Source organism: Elgaria multicarinata, chromosome 3, assembly GCF_023053635.1.
Source record: "Elgaria multicarinata webbii isolate HBS135686 ecotype San Diego chromosome 3, rElgMul1.1.pri, whole genome shotgun sequence".
NCBI lineage: Eukaryota > Metazoa > Chordata > Lepidosauria > Squamata > Anguidae > Elgaria > Elgaria multicarinata.
Window position 1 is genome coordinate 57,520,092 of NC_086173.1, and position 14,400 is coordinate 57,534,491.

General features: G+C 40.6%; 1 protein-coding gene across 1 annotated transcript in view; it reads right to left on the reverse strand.

Annotated features, from left to right (window-relative positions):
- The window catches only part of LOC134394729 (protein SCO1 homolog, mitochondrial), a 470,723-nt gene that overhangs the window by 215,271 nt on the left and 241,052 nt on the right, over nt 1–14,400 (reverse strand). The gene's annotated exons all lie outside the window — the stretch shown is intronic.

Sequence of the window (14,400 nt, forward strand, 5' to 3'; positions counted from 1 at the left end):
AGTCTGTGAGATAAATTATTATTAAGCTAATATCTTCTCAAAATCGCAAATGAGTCTGAGATATTAGCTTACCGAAGGCCATCTAATGAGTTCACAGCTGAATAAATGAGTTTTGAACTGGAGACTAAATAACTGTCCAGTTCCTTACACGCCTAGCCACTAAGCTGCATAAGCTCCATCTCACTATGCTGCATAAGCTCCATCTAATCCTTTTTGCTCTATGTTGTCCGTGACAGATCCTCTCTTGCAGCATGAGATTCTACAGCATTACCCAGGCCTGATACAGTCTTATTTGCTTGAAGGACTAAACCTCATCTTCAAAGAGTTTAATTTCCTCATCTTCTTCCCTGAACCCCTTTGGATTTGGAGAAAGGTTGTGAAATCACCAGATGAAGATGTATACGTATGGTTATAAGATCTCTCTGATGCTCACCCATTCATATTCTTTGGCCATTGTGCAGCACCCATAACCATGTCAACCATAAACAACAGGTTCTTCAGCCAGAAACTTTAGCATGAGCAGGAAGTACAGACTCAGCAAGGGTCCCCAACCTTTGGGGATAAGTGAACACATTTGTAATTTTGAAGGAGGGTGATGTCATAGGTGGGAGCTGACATGTTCATAAAATGGCTGCCATGATGGGAATGGACAGTTACAAAACACTCATCTCTCAGAAAGCAAGCTGATGAGGCTAAAAGAAAAGTAACTTTCCCGGTGGGGTCTGAGCACTAAAAGAAAACAAAAAACAAAAAACAACAACAACAGTAACTTGAACCCAAATAGTACTGGAGCAAAGTCCCTTCGCTTTGCAGCATATCAGCCTCCGAGTTAAAATTAAAAATTAGGAAGGAGTAGGAGCTTGCTGAGCACTAAGAGAGATGTTCATAGCTACCACATTGAAAACCCCAGCTACAAAGGAATCACAGGATTTTTCTAGCAATAAATCACAACTGTTTCCAGCACAAATGAAAAATACAATATTTCCCAATAATAATAATAATAATAATAATAATAATTTATTACCCACCTCTTTCTCTGGATTGAGGCGGGGAACAACATTAAATATGAACACCATAAAATACATAAAACTGATTAAAACATATAAGGAAAAGGAAAGGAACCTCTCGTGCAAGCACTGAGTCATTACTGACTCTTGGAGGGATGGCAGCTAATACAATATTAAAATAACAGTCAAATATCTTAAAATTCGACTGGGTAGGCCTGCCTTAACTCTATAATTCAATATACACAAAGATATTAGAAATGAAAGAGAAACAGATTGGACATGATTATAAATCGTTACTCTACACTGACGATGCTATTACTTGTTTTCTCACATCTTGTGTTTCCAAACTATTAAGTCTTATAGATATATCTGAAAATTATTTCTATTTTTTTAAATGAATTTACTGCATTTCTATATCGCCCCATTCTAGATATACCATCAACTGGTCAAATAAATTGGAGTTAATGGGCTTAGCATTAATACCTGAAAGCAGATCTTAACAAGTGGCAATCACTTGATTTGCAATTATGTGTGGATGAATAAGCATTATGCCAATGAATACAATGACTGAAATAGTATCATACATGGTTTGCCTGCAGTATATAGTGTTACAGAAATCTTAAAATGAGATCAAATAATCCACACACTGCTCTGGATTCCATGTTTTCATCTAAGGATTATGCTAGCTACCTAATCAATGGGGAGCTTTACATTTCTAAATATGTGTCCCAATCCAACGATGCTTTGCTCAGAAATAAATCTCATTGAGTTTGGTAGGTCTTTCTTCCAAGAGAGCATGCAAAGGAATACATTATTTAGTGACATAACTTTGGAATGGGGGGAGGGGGTGCTGATCCAGGCATGTAGATTGAGTGAGGTAATAAGTGACCAGTCTCTGGGATGGATCAGATTCAAGCAGACTTCATTAACAGCGATTCTTGGAATTCCTGCTTTCGCTTCTGTGCATTGAAACTTTCTGTACTTGTCAGCTCCTACAATGGAAACTTCCTGAGCAATTTGGAAATGGCTAGGCAACAGCACTGATAAATACATGCATTTTAAATCCACCCTTAGCTGCAATTTCAAGATACACATTGCAGGCTCATTTGTTCTTTGGAAAGTATGGGTTAGCCAGGGCATTCTGCTAGAAAGATTTGATTGTTAAGGAAGACATTACACTTCCTTTTGCAGATTTAAAGTCTAAATATTCACTTCCTCCAGAAACTAAGAAGGAACATTTACAACTGGTACAGCTTATGGAATTGTCCAGATGCTTGTAAAGCAACCTGAAATACTTCAAATTTTGGGAAGAAGTATACAGTACCAGACACTGGACTCACTGGAGATCTCAGGAGAGGGTTTTTTGTTTTGTTTTTTGGAGGTGGGGCTTTAGATTTTTTTAAATATACATACCATGAATTGTATATATCCATAGTAATGAATACATAAAAAAATACACACACATACACACGCCAACAATTTTCTAGCAATTATACATAGGCTTCAAGAAAGGCAGACCAAATATGCAAATAAGTATCCATTTGAAGGTGCAATGATATGCCACCTGTTCAAATGTAGGGATGGAAGATCAATCCATTCAGTTCACAGTTTAATGTAAACATACCTAATTTTGCACTTTCAAATCACTACGTAAACTAAAGCTCAGTTATCCTTTGAAATTTGAACTCTGGTTTTTACAATTAAATTTTCCAGTAAAAAATGCATATATTATGCATATAAGTTTCCATTGTAGGAGCTGACTACACAATTAGGAGAAATGCTTGCAAAAATGTGTATTGTAGACAACAATGCATACGAAAATGCATGTATTAGGAGAAACGTGAACAAAATGGCTTTTGAAGTTTCATGCAAACTTTTTTTTTTTTTTTTTTAAATCTCAGTCTTTGGGACAAACCACACTTAAGGATGGAGAAATTCTAACAGTTCAAGAGAACCAAATGAGTAACTGAGAGAAACAGAAATTGACAGATTTATCCATCTCTAGTCAGGGGACAGTCCTCTATTTGAAGGACCAGTCAAGTCAGATTTAAGGATAAAGAGCCATAAACAGGGACAGCAACAGGGACCATGTGGTTGCTAGCAGCAATAGTCAGCACCTGGACAGCAGTCACGTCACTCGGTCACCATCTTCCCTACTATGGTGAAATATATTGTATTCCAATTTAAATTATGGTAATTATTTCTAACTTTGCATTTCTAGATATAAATTAGCATATGCAAACATGCATCCTCTTTTTTGTGGTGCATTTCCTCTTTTTAGTGAGGAGTTAAGTGGCCACCCTATCCTTTCGGTCACCCATGCTTTTCTCCCTTCCTTCACTGCCATTCTACTGGAACTGGTAGTGGTAGCTAGGGTTGCCAACTCTTGAACCAGCTCTTGTAGCTGTCCCTTTAATACAAAAGTGAGTCCAAAAGATATGTGTGTGACCCGCTCTATATCCCAGACACCACCCAATTCTCCCCACCCCACCCATGTGCTGCTGCTTACACCACTGCCACAATTGTACCAGGGAAGATGCTATGTGGAATGGCTCTCTTCACACACCCTGTTTCCCAGCAGAGAGTGCATTTTAGATTATATGCCTCCAACTAATTGGTGGGAGAGGAGGCATGATCTCAGCACACAGGGAGGGGAGACTTTAACCACTCCATCCCTGCAGGGTGAGATGGGGGAAGAGAGCACATGTGTCTGCGTAGGAGCATGCATGTTGGTGACCCATCTCCACGTATGACCCTCGAAGGAAAAAGGTTTCCCAGCTCTGCTTTAACAGCAATTTGATATGAAGCAATTTGCAGGTGATAATGTTAACCTCCGCACCATAGAAAGCGTCACCTGCTGATTTCTGCATAGAAAACATCTCTTAAGGGACATGAGCAGGCTGGGATTTTTCTTTCCCTGGCCAACTAGCAACTCTATCAATAGCATTGTTTTTGACCATTGCCTAGAAATCCACAGAAACAGTGTCACTTGGCAAAGGGGTGCTCTAGTCTGAGACATGCATCTAGTTTAAGGCTGTAATCCTATGCACACTTACCTGGGAGTAAACCCCTGTGAATTCAGTAGAGCTTATTTCTAGGTAAACATGAATAGGGTTGTACTGTAAGGAACTTATTTCATCATTTGAAAACTTTCATTACCAGATGGGATCACAAAGTGCTCACTGTGAGGCTAGTGTGCTGTTGTCAGAGGAGTTAAATCAATCCCTGGTTGTTGTAGTAGTTGTTGTTTTATAGGAAGCAATGGTGGACAACTGTTGTCCCCCCAGATGTTGTTGACTGCAACTTCCATCATCCCTCACTATTGGCTATACAGGCTGGTGAGAGTTGAGTCCAACATCTGGAGGGACCCCAGTAGTACACTGTTGCTTTAAAATCACAAGACACAGCCAAAGCCAAGTCCTATAATTTGACTTCACTAGAAGACTTACATGTATGCTTAAACATTCCCCACTGAAAGTAGTGGGACTTTAGTGAATTACTGTGGCTGGATCCTGCATCTGCCTTTTCAAGCCCCCTTATCTTTCCAACTCCTTTTTCTGGATGGAAACAAACACAGAGCAAGTCTAGATGGCTCAATTTGTCCACTTGTCTCCCATGTATTCCTGTTTGTCTCAGCAGAGGTTCAAGTGGAAGTTAACACGTCTCCTACTCTTGCAGGGTGAGTGGCTATTGAGCAATTGTGGCTTGCCATAAAACCTTAAAGAGTGGCAGAGAAAAACCAGGAGGGAAAAAGGGTGGAGGGAGAGGGAGTGGGGGCCACATCGATGCAACTTATCGCATTCTTTGCATGTTTATTGTGGCATGTTTGTATTCCTGGGATTCAGCTCACAAGACTGTTGCTGATAAAACACATGGGTATTTATGCTTTTTAGCTGCTGTTTACAGTGTAGTAGACAGTAAGGTTACTTCCAGATTCTCTAAGGGGTTGAAGCACAGACAGGGCCAGATGTACTTTCCCCACTGATTCTCAGAAAGATGTCCGGTCTTCACAGCCTACATTATTTGGGGTGGGTGGGGGTCAACATTTTGAACTTGAATGCCTCTTATTACCTAGCATAATGAATCTAACCCTTGTTAAAAAAAAAAAAGTTAGTAGAGCTGTTATAGAATGGGTGTGGAATTATCTGTTATCTGTTTTTCACTGCAGATAATATTCAAGTTTGGAAGGTTATGTTCATTAAACTCCCTCATGCCTCCTCTGTGAAGCAGACTGCTCAGTTCAACAGGCCTATTTCATGTGGAGGTTACACAGTCCATTTTCCCATAGAGTTGAAGATTCTTTATGTGCCCTAGAGAGGTGGCCTACCCACCTCTCTAGCCGCTGCCAAAGAACAGGCAGCTTGAGATAATTTCTTGGAGGGTCGGAGAGAAGACAGTTGAAAAACAGATCAGAAACAAAGCAATGGTGGCTTGTTCTCTCACCTACCCTGACTCCCCAGGGCATTCAGCCCTTATTCACCTTTCACTCACAGCTCCATATGGTGCTCCATAACTAAATGGGCCATCAAATCTTTATCTGCAGAAGTGCCATGATAGACAGAACACTGTTACAACAAGTCTTAACTTCCATAGCAAGAAAATACAATCCCTGTGAACCACAGCTTCCAAAAGGACCAAAGTTTTAGAAGATTATCTGTTGCCATTTTAGTCCCAAAGAATAAGACATTAAAAATAGACAATGTAATATTGTTCATTGGATCAACATCTGCTAGTCAGACAGCAACAGCTGTATTCAGACGTGAACATAGATGACTATGATCAACAAAACAGTAAACCTGATTTTGCCACTCTCAACACCACAGGGGTTATAAAGGCCACAGAAAAGTCAGATGTACCACACACCCAACTGCAGATGACTAGCTAACAACATGGATGCAGATCACCCATGATGTATAAACAGCCACATGGTACTGTACTGTCTGAATCCAGTCAGCCAGGTCTACATGAACTCTGCATCAAATTCTGTACCTCTCTTTTTTCAAATAGAAATATGAATTAAGACAACTAAGACATAGTTGATTGTTTTCCATAATTTATTTTGCTTTGGATAGCTATAAAGGAGACTGAGACTGAATGAGCTACTACAAGCACAGAAATCCCACTCTTTGTTTGCTAGGAGTCTTGCTTACCCCCACTGCACATGTCCACCCCTCCCCTGTAAACCACTGCTGTAAAGGCTAGGGTTTGTTTGTTTTGTTTTTTAGAATCCCTTCTCAAAATGTACCTATTTCAGTTAACTTATGCTTGATTGTATTTAAATTCACATTATTTGAGTCTCCCCTTCCAGTTTACCCTCCTTTTATCTGCCTCATTAATTAGAATGTACACTTGCAGGCAGAGCCCTGTTTATTTTTATGTTTTACAAAGCAACTAATTATCTTAGGAGTTTAACAACTAATAAATATTATAATAGGTTGAATTCAACTGTGTCTGTCTGCCAGCGAACTGTGTCCATCTGCCTCCTTCCCCTGCAAACACCCCCCTTCCAATTTGTTCTGTAGAGTTGGGGGACCCTCCGGAGCAGATTTGGAGGGCATGTGGGGCTGCAGAGGAGAGGAGTGTAAATCCTGTCACATGAAAGGAAATCTATTCACATGACATTGGACGTTTTCAAATAAGCTTGCTTTATAAATCAATGAAATATTGAATTCAGTGCTATATACTACTTTCTACAGTTGCACAGTCAATCACAGGTATATGGCCCACACACTGCCTTCAGGGGAACTAAGTGAAGACAATACTATCATTATGCATGTAGGTTCTACACATAATGATAAATTGTGACATGCTCTCTCAAGAACTACAAATCCCCAAGTTTCCATGCACAGGAAGAAAAAAACCAACAGCGAGTGGAAGTCATCTGGCAGCAGGAGGGAAGGACAAGCACCATGATAATCAAAGGTCCTAGGGAGAGTAGGAGACACCAGAACATATGTAAGGGAATGCGTTAGGCCTCTTATCTGCAGAGTGCATAGAAGAACCAACACTAGATCCTGGGGTTTAAAGGGCATTTGTTGCTCAGGTATCACTACAGACATATATGCCATACTGCTGTGCCTGGCTCTAATATAAGGATGTAAAAACAAACAAACTTTTATGGTCATCACACAGGGGAAAATCATGTTTCCTTACCGTTGCTTCTCCGCCCCCGGGTTTAACCCCCATCACTTCCTCTTCTGCCCTAAGGCGAAAGAGGAAGTAAACGAAGACCACGTGGCCCATTCAGGGGCCATTTTAATTGTGCCACTTTCCTGCACACAGCAGAAGATCAGGGCACATTCCGTGTTTTTGTTTTTAAAAAAGTCGGATTAAAAGTGGTCTATTTTGTGACAGAAAAACAAGCGGAAGGAGAGGGAGGAGCATGGGAGGCGGACATTATTGTCTAGAGGATGCACACATATCCATAAGTGGGCAGTAGTGAGTGTGTGATAAAATGCTAAGAGAAGCTAAAGGATACCAATCAAGCTTTTATTTTATTCTTTTCAAAAAGGGGGACGCATTACAAGTTTGTACCAGGTGGACCTAGCGAAATTATGCATGGACACTACATACATAAACTACACCAACACATGTAAAATTATGCTGCATGCACCAGACCTCAATTGCATTCGGATCCTGTTCCAGTCATAACTGTCAGAAGTTGAAATGTAAGAAAATTGGGGTCATTCTGCCTTGGGGGTTCCTATCTTTGGGGATCCTAGGAAGCATCACCAGTGCCTAACAGTTCTTTTCGTGCTGGTTCGTTTTATTAGTTGCTTTTTATTAAAACAAAAGTATTTTTAAAAGAAAGGGAAGGAAAAGAGAAAAACATGGCAGGGACCTGAAACGGAAAATTAATGCAAATCAGGCCTACACTGGGCCAGAAGGAGAGGAAGAAACAAAAGCCACAATGACAAACCTGATTAATAAAATAATGAAACAGATTCAGAAAGCACCAGAAAGTCTGGAAATAGATAGAGCCCGAATCTTGGCTTGATACCTTTGTCCAAGGCAACCTGTCCAATGCTTTCCTGATAGCACTGTATAAGCCTGGGCAAATTAAAAGAAAATCACGTACTTCTACCTAAACTGATTGTTTATTCCCTGTTCCATGGCACATTGAGAAAATGATTCCACAACAGCACTAGGTACAACAAGGATGTGTTAGCTGCATTATTAAAGCAAAACCAAAACACTAACCTAGAATGTAGATAGCAAACTTGCAGCCACTTCTAGGCCAGAGATATTACATCTCAAGGTGTTACTTTGTGTATTTGTTACTCAGATTTATATATCACTTCCCACAGGTATCAAAGTCATGAACATGAAATACGATGGCATCAAAAGTACAATAAACACAGTACAAAAGAATCAGCAATCACTGCACAGTCTGCATACGTTAGGAATCCAAACAACAGTTCAGCCGGCATGCTAGGTACTTTATTTCCATTGTGCCCAGCAGCAGTGCAGTTGCATACCTGCAGTGCTTACTCTAGGTTTTTGAGAGCTCTTGGGCATGACCCCCTCAATGGGGCCCTCCCTCAATGAGTCTGTCTTCACCAGCTGCTATTGCTTCTTCTCAAATGCCTGAAGCAGGCCGAGCTGACTCCAATGCAGGGATCTATCGAGCCCCAAAGAGGCAGATTTCCCCATGATGGAAACCCTAACATAAAATCTTCTTACCGCTTAGCAAAACGGTACAAAATTTTATTTATTTATTTATTTATTTATTTCCTTATTTATTGCATTTGTATACCGCCCCATAGCCAAAGTTCTCTGGGTGGTTCACATAAGATTTACTAGGCAACCATTCACAAAGCGGTAATGTCCACACTATGGTAAGCAGCATTTATATTCATGCTTACTTGGCAAGATACTCTCTTAGTCATGGGAAGTTTCTTTACTGCCCCAGTTGCCAGCCCCACCTCTCTGCTGATGTGTTGCAGCCTGCTTCTCAGAGTTTCTTCAGCTAGCTTGCTGTAGCCTATAGTGCTCTCTCCCTTCCACCAGGTCACTTCCTTGTCTGCCTTGTGATCCTGCTCCAAACTGGGCATGCTCAGGTTCAGACTGAGTGTTGTTGGGAAAGCAGAGCTACTGCTCTTCAGAGGTAAGGTGGCTGGGGGCAGGAGAGAACACAGGAGTAATGAGTTAATTAGCCCAAGAGTTAAAGAGCAACATGACTGGCTAGCTGTGGTTATGCACTGGGCAAGCACTGGAGGTGGAAGGGAAAACGAATGCACCAGCAAGGAGGAGAGAGCATCATGGACCTGCAATGGGAGATTTTGAGCGTCATCACACAGAGGAAAATCACACTTCCTTACCATCGCTTCTCCACCCATGCGTTTGTCCTTCATGACTTCCTCATTCTCAAGAGAGAGGAAAGAGGAAGTAAAAAAGTGCACATGGCCCATTCTGGGGATATCTTCAGCCCGCCACTTTTCCTACACATAGCAGGAGATAGCGGCAAGTTCCATCTCAAAAAATAAGTCGGACTTACTGGGGTGTTTTTGTGTCGTGGGAAGAAGGCTAGAAGGGGTGGGAGGCAAATGATGTTGTGAAGGGACCTGCGAAAATCCATGGGTGCCCAGTAACAAGCGTGCAATAAAACGCTCATCTGATGGAGCTCTTTGCAGAGGATACTCTCTGATAAGAAAAAGATCCTCCATTCCATGCTACCCCCAATAGTTCTGCTACAAGATTATAAGAACTTCCAAGTCACCTCACTCAGTCCAGAGGTGCTGCCTGAGCTTCCTTACCAATCCCATACTTTTATTATTTTATTTGTGAACCGCCCAGGGAGCTTCAGCTATTGGGTAGTATAAAAATGGAATAAATAAATAAATTATTACCAATCCCATACTTTTATAACAGTCCTGTAGATGTAACAGATAATTGATGGCATGGGCAGGGCCAAGGGTAGGCATGGTGGAAGGGGCCCCTTGCCAAAGAGTCCTCAAAAATCTGGGCAATTTTCTCAAAATCAGTTTTGGAAAGTGTAAATTAAGCAGAGAGAACTCACTGACAGGAAGATGGGCCTTGACCATTTTCAATTAACTTTTAAACCCTAAAATTAAATTTGTGTTAAATAAAACATCACAGGGTGACATTATGAAGGGTATTTTTTAAATTGGTGTTCTATAAAGAAAATAATTATTGTCCTGCTTAATATTAGTGCTGAGCCAAACTCTAGGGCAGGGGGTGGAATTTCACAAACCTTTTTACAACCCTTGAAAAGCACCTTCACTTTTGGCATTTTTTTTCAAAACGTACTTCAAAGTCATTAACATTTTCATCAGAGGATTTCTACATTTAAAAAGATATCCAAACAAAATAATCTTTTAATGTGCAGTAACATGGGCATCAGCCATAGAATCAGGGCTGAAAGGAAAGAGTTTTATTTGATTTTCAAACTACGCATTCAACAGAAACAAACAGGAAAGGTAACAAAAGTATCATTGCACATTTTGAGAGATGAGTTGCTGTACTATCATGATGCTATATAATGATCTTTTCAAGCACAAAAATGCTGCCAAAGCAACAGTGTCTGAGAATAAACATGAATGGGTTTGTGTAATAGTGGAAGGTTTGGGAACCTGTCAAAATTAGGGGTGGGATGAATGTTTGAGAGTGAGGAACTAGAAATGTGAACTCCCCTGTCCCAACGTGAGTCAGGCAAAGCCCATTCAAGATGACATGACTTGAATGGGGACTCTCTCACCCCACATTTGCAACCAGAGAACTTGTGGGGTTTAATTACTACTGCATGGAGCTGTCATTTGCATGGGGGTTGGGGGCGGGCATGAATGGGGCTTTGAAGTAGTTTCATGATCTCTGACTACTGTAAATGAGACTCCACTCAACCAAGGAGGCCCTGTGCTGTTTTCCTCAGCTGGACAGAACTACAAATTATAAGAGACTTGTTTGGCCGTTTCAGATATGCAGAAAACTCTTTTTAAAAAAGCTCTTAAGATTTTTTGAGTTTTCAATTGGAGCAGTTGGATCAATCAAAATTATTTTTTGGATAACAGGTGGGCAAGATATATACCTAAAAGCAGTATTCGCAGCAAAAATTGTATCTTATAGAACAGGGGTGGGCAGTAGGTATACATCCAGATGTTTTAGACTTCAACTCTCTGCATTCCTGACTATGGGCCATGCTGGCAGGGGTTTCTTGGAGTTGAAGTCCCAAACATCTGGAGATCTACCTTCTGTTCACTGCTTCATGGGAAGGGAAACTGATGCTTCCAGATGTGTTGAACTACAACTCCCACTAGCCTCTGCCAGCATGGTGAATGGTCAGGGATTATGGGAGTTGTAGTCCAACACATCTCAAGGGCACTATGTTGCCTACCCCTATTCTAGATCCACTTTAGTTAGAAACAAGGTACCAAATTTGGAGACACTCATTTAAAGCTAATTAATGTTTCTTAACTCTCTTTGTCTTGAACATTTGTTCATATATATTCAAGATAGGCAAACATAATTCCATCGCTCCAGGTGCAAAAAGTCAAACAAAATCAGAAATCCTGTGCTAAGATCGGCAGGGTCTTGCTTTTTACTGTTTTACTCTGTACAGCACCATGTACATTGATGGTGCTATATAAATAAATAAATAAATAATAATAATAATAATAATAATAATAATAATAATAATAATGACTTGTCACTATGCAAATCCCTTAACACAGGTCATGTTTGCTCATTGATAGCTACAGCCTTTTGACTTGAATGAAAGGCAGAATGCCTTTATATACTGAAACACTGTTTGGCATAGTCTGGAAGCCAGAATGGACATTGCAACTTAACCTAGCTGCAGGGGAGGAAAACCTTATGTTTAAGCCTGTGCATTCTGAAAGGTTGTTGCATAGAAGAGCTGAGAATAATAGGACCCAGTGCTGTGGTCATCCAGTGGGGTAGAGAGATAGAAGCAATTCCACAAACACATACAGAGCAAAGCCAATATTCAAAAGAATTTTAAAGCCCCCGCTTGTTAATCACTCTTTCCTCTTGCTGCCAATTGACATTCCAAAAAGCTACTTATAAATATTGATATATATATATTTTAAAAACCTGCCTTTTTGTGGCAAAGTTTTTTAAAAAGACCATTAAAATTAACCAAATTATGCACTGTTCTAAACAAAGGCAGCCTGGAGATGCCAAATTTAAAATTATATCAAATGCTTTTTAATCTGACCCAGATAAATACTTTACAATTACAAGATGGAACACTGCTGCCCTGGGGGAAATGGAGAACAATATATTTCTGAGGCCAGATACCCAGGGGATTAAGGATTTACACTCCATTAATCTTACACTAATCCACGTACAGCAAACATGGAATGAAGAACACCGCAAAGTTAAATTACATCCTAAACATGCAGATGGGCTGTCCCTCAGGAGACTGAGCTGGGTGGCTACAAGATGTTCAGATAATGGATGCAGAAGGAATAAGGATATGAGGCTTCTTGGAAAAGAAGCCACCCTATAATAATGGCTCCTCTACACACACACACACACACAAACGTTGTACATTTGAGCAGAGCATCTCTATATAAATCAGGAGAATTCTTAACAGCAGAGTTCATTTCCACTCCCAGGCATCACAATGTTTATTCTAAACCTCTTTTTATTGTACCTAAAAACTAATCACTTTTTGCCGTATAGAAGCAACCCAGGTTTCATTTTGACGAACACATGGGAGGAAAGCTCATTGCTCTTATTCTCCGCAGCATGATGAAATCAGCTCTGCTCCTTCAGTGTTATACAGCAGAGCCTACCAATGAATTAGTTAACTAAATAGAAATTCCTGGATTAGCAGCAAAATCCATATCCTTGGAAACAGTTAGTGGTAGACAACACTAGAGGCAGGTAAGGATCTTCTTTCTGACAACAGGTAATGTAGTAGTAGATTTAGGTTGCAAATTCCCATTGAAATCAGTGGGGCTTACTTCTGAGTAGACATGCATAGGATTGCACTGTTAGTCTCCTCCCCTTTATTGATAAATCCCTATTCTTTAGCCCAGAGATAGGGAATCTATGGTCCTCCAGATGTTGCTGGACCACAACTCCCACCAGCTACAGCCATCATGGCTAATGGGGAGGGATGTATAGTCACAGGTTCTCCATCCCTGCTTTATCCAATGCCAAAAGGAAAGGCAATAAAACTAGAACCAGGATTATCAGTACTGCATTCATTTTCATTGTATTCCAAAATGTATGTTAAATGTGAAATATTCTAATAATGCCATAATAAAAAGAAATTCTGAACACACTCACCAAACTCCTAGAGCAATGGGAATTTTGAACATGTACAGAACTACAGCCTTAGACAGTGCACAGCAAAATATATTAAGACCAACAGCAGATTTATAACATATTCATAACATATTTTAAGTTGCAGCTGACCTCTTGAGAGTCTTACCTTCCTCATCTTAACTAAAAGAGAAGTTTAGATTTTTTTAAAAGAAGTTGATTTATCAAGTTCCCCTCTTGCAAAGCTTAAGTAAAAGAGGAGGTGAGTTCTTCCAATGAGGTGTGGTTTGGGGGGAAAGGGGGGAGGAGAATCTAACCTAGGCAAAGCCATTCTGCTGCCCCTTACGCCTGGAACGCTCTTCCAGCACATTTGAGAACTACAAGTTCAATCGCAGCTTTTAAAGCTCAACTAAAAACTTTTCTTTTTCCTAAAGCTTTTAAAACTTGATGTTGTGCAGACTTTATACTGTTAGTTTTACCCTACCCTGTGCCTGCTTACCCTACCCTGTGCCTGTTTGCCTTCTCTTCCCCTCCTTATTGTTTTACTATGATTTTATTAGATTGTAAGCCTATGCGGCAGAGTCTTGCTATTTACTGTTTTACTCTGTACAGCACCATGTACATTGATGGTGCTATATAAATAAATAAATAATAATAATAATAATAATAGTAACTTCCTATAACTTGAAGAAAGACGAGTCTCTGAATATCCACACTTCAACAGTCTGCTGTCTTTAAGAACTGCTGGGCACCCCAGGTGAGGTCTGTGACTGATTACATGTTTCTGAAAGTATTTTCTTCTTAATTAATAAGGTGTAGCTCTTCCCTACACCTAGGTGACTCCTCCAGCTCCTCACAAACCCCCAAGGCTGCCATTCTCGCCACCATGAATCCAAGCAGCCATGATATCTCTGACAGCCAGGCTGAGGGAACTGGTTCATAGAGCCTTCTCTCGGAGAGCACTCGGGAGGCTACAGGAAGGCGCAGAGCGGAGCGGTGCAAGGCAGTGATAGTGACCTTCATAGAACTTTGGGGAAGCCCCAATGGCCACAGAAGCAAGAACACCTCCAGGCATGACCAGATCTACCCATGACTCTCCACCCAGATGAAGAAACGTGGGTATGTGCTCACCCCCAACCAG